Source organism: Rhinolophus hipposideros (assembly GCF_964194185.1).
Source record: "Rhinolophus hipposideros genome assembly, chromosome: 4".
Classification (NCBI taxonomy): domain Eukaryota; kingdom Metazoa; phylum Chordata; class Mammalia; order Chiroptera; family Rhinolophidae; genus Rhinolophus; species Rhinolophus hipposideros.
This window is the reverse complement of record NC_138050.1, coordinates 38,523,083-38,535,683: the sequence shown is the minus strand read 5'-3', so window position 1 is coordinate 38,535,683 and position 12,601 is coordinate 38,523,083.

The following is a 12,601-nucleotide window of genomic DNA, read 5'->3' as shown; positions in this document are numbered from 1 at the left end:
AGATACCCAGGAGAGGGATTGCTGGGTCATATGGTAATTCTATTCGTAATATTTTGAGAAATCTCCACACTGCCTTCCATAGTGGCTGCACCAGTCTGCATTCCCACCAACAGTGTATGAGGGTTCCTTTTTCTCCACAGCCTCTCCAATACTTGTTACCATTTGTCTTGTTGATGATAGCCATTCTGACTGGGGTGAGGTGATATCTCATTGTGATTTTTATTTGTATTTCTCAGATGATTAGTGATGTTAAGCATTTTTTCATATGTCTATTTGCCATTTGTATGTCCTCTTTGGAGAAATGTCTCTTCAGGTCCTCTGCCTATTTTTCAATTGGGTTGTTTGTTTTTTTGTTGTTGAGCTTCATGAGTTCCTTGTATATTTTGGATATTAGCCCCTTATCGGAGGCACTGTTTGCAAAAATCTTTTCCCATTCAGTTGGTTGCCTCTTTATTTTGTCGATGGTTTCCTTTGCTGTGCAGAAGCTTTTAAGTTTGATATAGTCCCATTCATTTATTTGAGCTTTTACTTCTCTTGCCTTTGGAGTCAAATTCATGAAATGCTCTTTGAACCCAAGGTCTGTAAGTTTAGTACTTATGTTTTCTTCTAACAGTTTATTGTTTGAATTAATTTTGGTACATGGTGACAGATAGTCCAGTTTCATTCTTTTGCACGTGGCTTTCCAATTCTCCTAGCACCATTTATTGAAGAGGCTGTCTTTTCTCCATTGTATGTTTTTTGCTTCTGTGTCAAAAGAAAATTATTTTATTTAATACTGATTTAAACTCTTCAAACTTATTCTGTGAGTTTAAGTAAACTGTTACTTTTCTTACTTAAAAGTGGACTTTTTAAAAAACTTTTTATAATTTTATATAGCTGCTATTCCTGGCATCTAGGAGCTTTGAGAGAGATTTTGTTTTGGCTTCAAACACTATCATATTTTTTCTTCAAAACCGGTGTGGTTTTCTATAAACACAGCTAGCACATTCACTGTCAGAAGATGAGATAAGACGAAACATATGGTCAGTTGCGCATCAGCCCACATGACAGCAAAAGGTGATTCTTATTTTGAAAACCATGCAGATGAGATGTTCAGTGGAACAAGTACGTAGCTCAAGCAAGCTTTTTAATTGTAAGCTGTTGGCATTATACCTTGTAGCTATGGGCTGGAACTGTTGCTAGGTAACTATTTTGAAATGGAAACCTAGCAAATATTGCCATCTTCCTTTTCTGCTCTATCATTCCATGAAGAGACTTGTAATTTCTAAATCCAGTGTAACATCAAATGTCCAGGGGTGAGGAGGAGAGAGGAGGGGGAAAGAGAGAAAGAGAGAGACAGAGAGACAGAGAGAAAATTTTAGACTATTAGTACCTATTTATGGAAATGCTTAAAAGGAAAACAACATGCCATTCACGAGTAACTATTTTCTTAATATTTCCATTGTTTTAGACCCAAAACTTACCACTTCCCAAACCAATGTTAGTGTTTTTATTTTGTGTTACTTTACATTTTTAAAGGTTATGCTTCTTGGCATTTCTCCCAAAATTCAGTAAATGTGTACTTTTCATATAAGTAATCAAAAGCCGAATTTATACTGTTTAGCTCATTTAAATAAAACTTTTGTGAGAATCATGAGTTAATACAAATTATGCTACTGAACAATTATTTTTATTACACGCAAAGGCATAATCTTTTTGCGAACAAAAATCCACTTTTTGCACACCTTTTATTGGCTAGAACTAAGTCCTTAAGAATACCTGAAAATCTTTCATTCAGGGAGAGTTACCTCATGAAAAGTTATGTACCCTCATGTTTTAAGGGATTGAAGAATTGGTGGAGGGTAACAGGCAGGAAGGAAAAAAATACAAGTAAAACTGACACTAGTTGGGATTAGAGTCACTGTGACAGGAAACTCAAAATAAGAGTTCAAGAAGGCAGTGTTTTTTTTTTCATTTTCATGTAAATTCAACTGTATGGTGCTTCACAATTGTGAGAAGAAGACACGTTTCTTCTATCTTTTTGTCCCCATTGTTCTTAACCCTTGTTTTCCACCTTGTGTTCCACCCAAGCATCACGTCCTATCTCACCCAGCATGAAAGAAGTAAAGTGAAAAGACGAGCACACCCCTCCATTTAAGAACACTTAGTGGAAGTTTCACATTCCACTTCCAACTAGAGCACAGGGTTCATGTGCACCTTCTTCTGCCTATAGTTTGACAGATTCCACTCATTTCCAAAGTTACTTAGGTTTACACTTTCCCCAGAGAGGTTGTTTCATACATTTGTAATACAGATAGTTTTATCACATTCTGCATTCCATCCTGGGATCCTTTGATCTCCTCAATGATTTATAAATTTGCATACATTAAGGCTCACTCTTTGTGCCACATAATTCTGTGGATTTTTGTCACATATTATTTTAAAACATTAACGAAATATATCATTTTGTTATTATTTTAATAAATAATATTTAATTATTTAGTATTTTAATAACTATTTAATATAAACAATGGCAAATACTTTGCTTAGGGTTGTACAACTGTTAAGCGGCAGACCTAGGATTCAAACTCAGATGAGTGGATAACCAAAGCCTCCTTTCTTTCTACCGTGCCATTTTATTTTTTCAAGAGTCTTAAACTCCGAATCTTCTCAAGTAATAGAGAAAACTTTAGATTTCCATGGTTAAGTTTACTTGCTCTTTGTATAATACTTCCTAGATATCAGATCAGGCTTAGAGTGGGAGGATGTGTTTTTAGAATTGCCAACTGTTGCTGGAGAAAATAGCACATTGACAACGGATTTGATACTAAATCATTGAAGGGGCACAGACGAGTCAAAGTTGTGAGTGGGGGTCAACTGTAAAAGCCCATCCCATCACCCACATTGCTTTCCCCTTATTGTATTAATATCTCGGCTCAGTCAGCACCTATTTGCAATCTCTGCTACTTTCCCCTGCCCAACAGCTAGCGGACACTTCCAGCCATAAATCCCTCGCTGTTGTGCCCACTCCCCTTGAAGTTTATGATGTACTCACTGAGGTGTCTCCTCTGATTTCTGTGAGTGATGGCTGGTGGCTGTGGAGGCTGGAAGAAGATAGAACTTGGCTGCAAAGGAAGGAAATGAGCTTTGTATCAAAAGGTTGCCGTCTGAAGAAGAAAATAACTGATCTTTCCATAAAAACTCAGCTAAAATTGAAAATAAAACCATTGTATTTTTCTCTTCCTTGGCTGGCACTCCAATGCATTCTGTGGTTGAGACCATTGTTTTCCCTTATTGATTCTTCCCTTGTTCCTTGGTAACAGACTCGAATGATAACAGGCTCCTGGCCATCCAGCATAATGTCTTCATTCTCTCTGGAAAACTACTCTCTTGGTAAAGTTGCCTCTCACAGGCGAACCAGTTCACAACAATTCAGATACTGCTATACATGTATGCTGGAATTGAACAATCAAATAAATGAATAGTGGATGGTGGGAGCCAGGTGTCTCACAATTGGAGCAAGGGAAGGTGATTAGAGTGATCCATGTGGGAATGGGTTAGAGTTACAGACATCTGTATAAATTCATGTTTTGCTTAATATAGATACAAATGATTACATACAGACATGTTTATGCATATATGTAAATACATGGTTTAGTATATACACATATAGTTGCTTCCTCTTTCAGCTGAGAAGAAAAGACAGCCCAGTAACAATGAAAGTATCTATCACCCAGATCTTGATTTCTAATACCATTCTCTAATAAAAGGAACCAGGGCTCCTAAAAGATATGGCTGATTCTAGACCTAGGGTAGGAAACATACAAAATAAGCATTGAGTATATTACAGAGACAGAAATTAAGGAAAAAAAAAATCCGCAATAAAGGAGTATGTCAAATGGACAAGGGGCCAATGGAAAGAACTCCCAGTGGCCAAAGCCAAAAAATTTTGAGCAAGAAAATAAACAAAAAAAGGATTTATTGGATTATAAGACAAAGTATTTTTTAGAATCCTTGAATTCATACTGATACAAATGACTGAATAAATAGGAACTTCAAATAGTTTACATAGATACTCTGCCCTCAAGAAAGTGGATCATAGTTCGCTCCTCCTTAAGTGTGAGTGGTGCACAGTGGTTTCCTCCTGAAGAATACAAAATGGAAAGAAGGAAAAGGGGGAAAAGTCACTATAAAATTACAGTGGAGAAATCTGACAAATTTCCTCTGTCAGGTGATCAAGTTTAATATCAGCAGTCAGGTGATCAAGTTTAATATCCTGATTACCTCAGTCAGGTGATCAAGTTTAATATCAGCAATGATAAGTGGTGTTGAGAGTATATGCCCTTGACATGATGTGATGAAAATGGCCTTCTACCTCTGTGGTCTTCTTCTCAAGAACACTTAACCCTAACCCCAGTCTAGTGAGAAAAACCTTAGACAAATCCCAATTAAGGTGCATTCTATAAAATACCTGACTGGTACTGTCATGTGCAGCAAAAAGAAAGTCTCAGAAATCTGTCATAGTCAAGAGGAGCCTAAGAAGACATGATGATTAAATGAAATGTATCCTGGATGGGATCTTGGAACAGAAAAAGGACACTGGGTAAAATCTAAGGAAATATGAACGAAGCATGGATGCTAGTTCACAATAACACATCAAGACCAACACATCAGTGTATCATTACATTAATTGTAATGAACGTATCATACTAACATAAGATGGGAACAAGAGGGGAGACTGGGTGTGCAACATTTGGAAACTCTACTATCTTTGTAATTTTTCTGTAAATCTAAAACTGCTCTAAAACAAACCTTATTTTTAAAACAATGCCATATGAAAAGTACTTGGCACATTGTAAACATTCAGTACGTGTGTATTGGCCTGAACTAGTTGTATGATTGGTACAATTTTCCTGCCCTGGGGATTCCATACAGGTGCTCTCATTGTGGAAATTTTCTTCAAATTCCTGTGGAGTTACGTTCACTCCTGTGAAGGAGTATAGAACTTGTTTTCAGAAAGTAAACAAAAAGCCTTTTCCAAAAAACATCTAGAGTCTGGAACAACTATAGACTTGAACATCAGAGAGGGGGAGTGACATATGCGCACAAAGCTGATGTTGAGACTGACTCATTTCACAGAAGATAACAGAGATGCAGCGAACTGACTGATTAGTCACACCACCCTGGTGTAATGGTGATTACAAAAGCCAAACTGTTTTTATGGGCAACACCCAATGAGCCAGACTAAACAGGAAGAATTAAGGGAGTTGTTAATAGGGGCGCTGAATGATGATGACACTAGCCTGTTACTTCAGAGAACCTACACCAACAGCAAGCCCAACAGCCTGGAGCAATAGGGAAAATAACTTTCCAAGTGCGTAAGTAATCAAGTGATTAGAAACCCAAGACCCAGGGCCAGTGAAGGAGGGGAGGGACTCAGGAGGAGTGGGTTCTGGAAACAACCAAGAAAAAGTCCAGGATGAATCACGGACAGACGCAGGGTTTCTAGTCCTTGCTTTTAGAGAGCTGAGTTAATGTGTTTTGTTTTGTTTTGTTTTGTTTTCTTGCTGATTTCTTTTTTTAAAGCACTTCTTTTTCAGTAATTCTTTTCTTATTTGATTTTACTTTTCTCTGTTTTCTCTGTTACCATTCGCTATTAAGCAAGCAAGGAAACCAAAAGTACCGAGCATGAGAACTTAATAGAAAACAAATGAAAACCATACTAACTCTCATAATTGTTTGGCTCTGGTGAGAATCTGAATTGTTAAATGTAAAAACTAGTATGTTACAACAGGGTTCTGTTTTACTTTCGGCCTTAGGTATTAGAATGGGTAGAACTTTCAGGCATGAAAAACTAAATTCATTTTCCTGCAAGTGAAAGTGGTTCATGATGAAAGGAAAATGTCTTCACAAGAAAAGTGACACAGTTTGAATGGATTTTGTGTGGAGGTAGTATATATCATACACTGACCACTTTGGTCCTTTGTGGTTCGTGTAGCATGTCAACATTTTGATTAATAATCAGTGTATCTCACATTTTTTATAACTTGTTACATTGTAAGGAATGTTTCATAAACTTTGTCCCTGTTGTCACCTTGACATTCTTTTCATCTTGCCCAATTTAACTTAAATCTTAGATGCATAAAACTAGATCCTTCTAAGAAATAATACCAGGATGAAGAACATAATAAGATACTAACAATATTGAAACAGTTTAAACTATCTGGAATTATAGAGAAATCTAGAAACCATTATATCCATGTCCTCTGGCTTTGTCTCCTTCCTGGACTCCATTGATACTTTGCATCTGGAGGTCCATGACCTGAGTCTCTTCTATGAAAGTCTCTATCTTGACCTCGCTTTCAAAGTTTTTTAAAAAAATCATAATACCCAAGCCATACCCTAGATCAAATAAATCAGTATCTCTGGGGATGGATGGGATCAGTATTTGTAAACTTTCCAGGTGATTCCAAAATGTAGTCGAATTTGAGAACCACTGTCCTTATATAAAAAAAGAGATTTCTCTATGAAAAATGGGGTTGTGTGATCTTTCTGGAATACTAAATGGGGGGAGGGGTCATATCATTTTTAGTAATGTTTGAAGAATCAAAAGTAAATAAGACTTTGAGAGAATCGTTTATAGACCCTGCACAAAGGGTTTCCCCCACGTTTGCAATGGATCTGGGTGGTGTAATCCATTTTAAAAGTAAATGAAGGAGGAGTGTTAATGAAACTAATGGGTATATTATTTACAGACCATTTATTTCTGGTAAGATAGTAACTTACTTTGTGAATTACTGGATACAGATTAAGGAAAAGGTTTTTGAGAGAACATTTATAGTGACTGAGTCACTTGTCACAACAAACTGATTTCTTACCTGAGAGGCTTTCAAAATGAAGAACAGTAAATGCTTTCAAATAAGTTGTACCAAGCACAAGACATACAAGTAAATGATTTTGGAAAGTCAGTTTCTCAAGACTAAATATTCAAAATTCGTCTCTAAACCTATCTCTGACATTGACTCACTCATTGTTCTTCAGGGATGTAGTCTCTTTGGTGCTTTAGTTTTTCCATCTGTGAAATGGAGTATTAGCATCTGTTTCATGGAGCTAGTAAAAGAATTATTTATAATGTGCTTTGAAGATGAAAAATATATGTAATTAAATTCCATGAAATTTTCCATGGAGGTTGCTGAAGATATGACTGAAGTTCATTGTTCTAGCTAGAAGTTAGACTCTCTTTGACCATATGTTCATTTTCAACTCTTTGTCTATTCATTGATTCAACAAATACTCAATTGTGACCTGCCCTGTGCCAAGGCCTAGGCTAGTCAGTGGTGAAAAAAAAATTTTCCTGTCCTCATGAAGTTGTAGTCTTGTAGGGGAAACAGACAACATAGTACAAACAAACAAATAGACATACTCGTATACCAGATAGTGCAAAGCGCTCGGGCAAAGGGTAGGAGGAGATGGGTAAAGGAATAGAGAGTTAAACAAGGTGTAAGTAGTACTCTAATTTAGTTGGGGTGGTTAGAGCAGGTCTCTAGGGAAGAGGCAAACATCTTAGGAGAGAGATTTCCAAACAGAGGGGACCATAAGTGGAATGTGCTACAGATCTTCAAGAAAAATACAAAGGCTATCGCAACTAGGATGAAGATGTTTATTTTAAATTAATATCAATCCATGCATCATAAGAGTCAAAGTAATATAGCTATACTTCTTTTCCAAGTATGTGACAATGATTTACAGGTCAGCATAAGAATTCCAAAAATGGAGTTCTGGTCATCCTTTTCTGAGTCAAATATTTATTAGTATCCATTATTTTCTAGATTTTTTTAAAAAAAGCAAGTTTGGTTCTTAAGAAATATATTGTTTAGAGAATATATACAGAAGTTTACCCTCAGGTTGAATGAGGAAACTAAATTAAATTAGTGTTAAGTTTGCGTTAGTGTTTAGGCAGAGTCTATGGCAATGCTACACCATATTTTTAAAAATCTAGCAAAGTTGCATAGTAAGAAAACAGTGACTCCTGAAAAATAATGACACTGGAATGAGACTCCAAGGGAACAATTTCTATTTTTTCTGTGATCTCACACAAGTCACTAGATTTATTGATTAAGCTGAAAGATCATTCAAAACAACACCGTGAATTCTTTCTAGAAGTTTGTGTCTTATAGACTATAGGCCTGAACAAGGAAAACTTACTAAGATGCTTCTAAGCAAAATAATAAGAACAATTTAAACAAAATATTGAATATTCAGGCAAACCAAAAAGTATAGACAATAATATAATGGATTTTTGATAAAAGAAAAATCTACAATCTACAGTTTGGTTTCATTTAACAGGTTAACAGCAACACATACTTATAGCTTTGCTCTTTTGTTCTCTCTTTCTCTTTTATAAATTTAATCAACACAGGGCCAAAATTGCTTCATCTATACCGAAATAACAGATATCATAGCATTTTATCTGTAAATATTTCATATGTATCTCTAAAAAGATAAACATAGCATTAATAACTCGACCATGAAAAAAGAATAAAATTTTACCTTTTGCAACAACATGGATGGACCTAGAGGATACTATGCCAAGTGAAACAAGTCAGAAAAAAACAAATACCATATGATATCACTTATATGTAGAATCTAAAACACAAAACAGAAAAAAAAGATAGTCTTGAAAACAATACTTCTTTTATGTAGTCAGTGTTCAAATTTCCCTTATTGTCTCATTATTTTTTAAAATTCAGTGGACTTTCAAAAATTGTGGTAAAAATATACATAACATAAAATTTACCATTTTAATCATTTCAAGTGTACAGTTCAGTGGCATTAGTATATTCACACTGTTGTGCAACCATCAGCATCATTCATCTCCAGAATTTTTCATCTTCCCAAATTGAAACTGCATACTCAGTAAACATTAACTTTTAATTCTTCTCCCCTTCTTCCCCGAATGAAGTATGACAACCATCATTCAACTTTCTGTCTCTATGAATTTGATTACTCTAGGTACCTCATATAAATTGAGTTATGTAATATCTATCCTTTTGTGATAGCTTATTTCATGTAGTATAATGGCTTCAAGGTTTAGCTATGTTGTAGTTTGTGTCAGAACTTCATTCCTTTTCAAAACCGAAGAATATTTCATTGTATGTATATATCACATATTGCTTAGCTAATTGTCTCATAATTCTTTTTAACTGATTTATTACAGTCTTTGCTTGCAAATTCACTAAATTTTTGGAGGGCACATCTGCACATAAAATATGTGGTAGTGATAATTTCCAAAATCCAATAGATAAGGAATCTAAGACTCCAATGACAGAAGTTAAACACTTTGTAAGATGTATGTAGGAGCTCCAACGATCCAAAGTTAACCATTTTTAAAATAAAAAACAAACTGCCCTCCACAGTTCCAGGGCCAGCCTGTTCTTCTATTTAGTAGATATAGTATTTGTCATATGGTAAGACATCATTGCAGAGGGCCCAGACCCAGCAAAGTTGGCTCCATATACCCAGCTTGGCAGGTTGGGAAAGAGGACTATGCTCTGGCACGTTGATTCAGTGCCCCTGGCAAAGACACTGCCAGGGTTGATTCCCACACAGAATTTCCCAATACACCTGAAGTCAGCTTCTCTGTAGAGGAACACGATGCAATGCATCATCATCAAGTCACTTCTCATGCAGTCTCTTGAAAGAATAGGTTAATGTCAGAAAGACCAATGTGAATAGATAATTTGATTATTGATGTCAAGTAGGAAGTGAAAATCTGCAGAATCTGAATTTATTACAGTTCATTATATATTGATGGCGTCTTAAAATTACAGTTCTAACTTTTTCCAACTTCTTTTGAACTTCCTCTTTAAAAACATATTAAAGTCAGCATCATGATTGTATAGTGATAACATGGTATAAAATCCTTCTCAACACATATTAATTTTAAATATTTTAATGAGATCTATTAAACTAGCAAATTTCTAATTCCTGTCTAATTTCACAGAATGGCAAAATTTTCATCATCGACATGAAATATACTAGGTGGTTAACTATTTTACTAAGTTTTCTGCATTTTGTAGCTCTTGTGTATGCATACATATACAAATCCCTCCTGTAGCAAAATTCCTTATAGATGAAAGAGGAAATGACGTTTACGTCACATTGGTGCCTGGCCTCACCAACTTCAAGTCTGAGTAAAGCTAATATGGTATAAAATAAAGTTCTTTAATAACGTAAAGCACTACCCAAAATATGCAGAAATGGAGAATCATAGAATATTAAAGTCGAGTGATGTTTAAAGATTACATAATACAGGGGCCATAATTTCTTTGGATTCATGAATTAGGAACCTGATAAAAGCTATGAATCTTCTCACTAGGGGGATAAAAAAAGCACATAAATTTGCTTATAATTTCACATGTTCATTGACTTTCTGATACCTATTGTCAGATTCCAAATGAAGCATCAGGTATAATTCAACTCCTTCCTTTTATGGTTAATGGAATTGAGACTCATGGTAGCTATGTGATATATTTCTAACCACAGAGTGAGGCAGGGTAGAGAGTTCATTCTAGTTGCAAAGTGATTTTTATTGTCACTTGGTTATGAAACTTCTAAGTCAGAGTTCACCTAACTTAGGTGAGAAGCCCCATTGGCCTAAATGTATTTTCCCACCCAACCTCTCACAATGCCTTAAATTCCCATATGGGGGCTATTCTCGTAGCATATTTGCGTTAATGTGAACAAGACATCAAGCACTATCCTCCATTTAAATGCCAGCTGAAGGCAAACTAGAGTATATGATACGGGTCATTAGCCCCGTTCTTTCTCTCATGCTGAATTCTCCTTTGGAACTCTGGGTCTCCTTACCTGCTATTGACCTATTTCTCCAAGACCAGCTTAGTGGAACAAGAAGGAGGGGATGGAAAAAGCCGGTGTTAATAAAAGGGGAGTGGGGCAGAAAATTCTCTTTAGCAAGATTAAAGTTAAGCAAAGGTAGCATTTTCAGAACTTCATCTGGTTCAAATATTTTTTGCAGCTAGAGGTGAGAGTTCTGGAAATGTTTGGAATTGTAATATTAGGCAACCATACTCTCAACATTGTTGGAAAGTACTTAAAACTCCCCAATTTTATGAGTCTCATGCAATTAAGTTGGAGAAAGTGCACGTGTTGGCTAAGTGTTATGTCAAGACCAAGGAGGAAGCTTAGATTGATATTCCAGGAAAGACGGGGATTTCCTTATGAATATATTTGCTCTCAAACAAATCACAAATTGAAATATAAAAATATAACATTAAATGTATCAAGTGCCTTTTTTGATTGCTTGAATAAAATATACGTACTCTTTTGCACAACTTTCTTTTGAAATACAATTTATTCTCATGATAAAGATAATACCTGTTATAGAAAACTTGGAAAACAAAAAAGAAAGGAAAGAAAACTGTTGTTAATTCCAGCAAGCAGAGATAACAACTACTGACTATTTAAAGCATATGTTTTCAGGCTTTTTTCTATGAATGTACATTTGGAACACAGACACAGCCCCCCCCCCCACACACACACACATGCACATACCTAGGCTTGTATCTATTTACATCAAAGGAGGGTCATGCTTTATATGAAGAACTGTATCTTGAGATTTTCATTACATGTTACAACATAGGTATTTTTTTAAGTTATTAAATTTTCTTGGAATACAATTTCTAATAATTACATGGATTCTATCACGTATGCAGGCCAACATTTACTTAACCATTACTCTACTGTTGGAAATCCAGAGTGTTTTCAATTTTCCCCATTAAATATCCTTGTATGTGGATATTTCAGTGCATCTCTATTTCTTTAGAACAATTCCTAGGAGTAAAACATTTCTTTAGGACTTTGCTACATATTAATTGTTATATGCCTTATACAAAGTTGTACCAATGCACTCCTAGTTGTCACACCTGGGAGTACTCTTTTCCTTATTCTTCTATCAATATTATATGTTTATTTCTTCTGCTAGAAACTATTTTCCTTGCCTGTTTTTTTTTTAATTGTGGTACTTATCATTTGCAAACTGATTTGTAGGAATTCTTTATGTAACAAATACAAACCCCATGTTGTATGTATTGAAAATATTTCCTCTGTCATTTTCTTTAGCTTCTGATGACAGTTTTTCCTCTAATGTATCATGAAAGGTCACTTGTGCCCCCGAGTTGATTTGAACTGAACTGCTTTGGGGCAGGCCTCATCACATTTACCCAGTGGGAACACATATGAAGGGTTTGGGGTGTTAAAGTTGAAGTTCTGGAGTTAATGTCCTCAGCACCTCGGGTTTCTCCCAGATAGTTCTATCTGATTGCTGAGATTAAGCGTTTTCTCAACAAAAACCACTTTCAGTTTCAAAAATGGTTGCAATACAGAATCTGGTTGTGTTGACTTGGTGTCTTTTTCGATGCTTTTTAGACTCACTTTCAGCAGGCTTAGGAGGCTGGCTACAGTTAAAAAGCTCCTGGTACATGATTGTATTCTTCCTCTGCTTTTCTCTCTCTAGGCAACCTCGGCCTAAAGCCATTCTCCTTCTTGCTCTCACTTTCTTGAAAAGCTATGAAAACCGAACACACTTTAACCTACTCTTCTT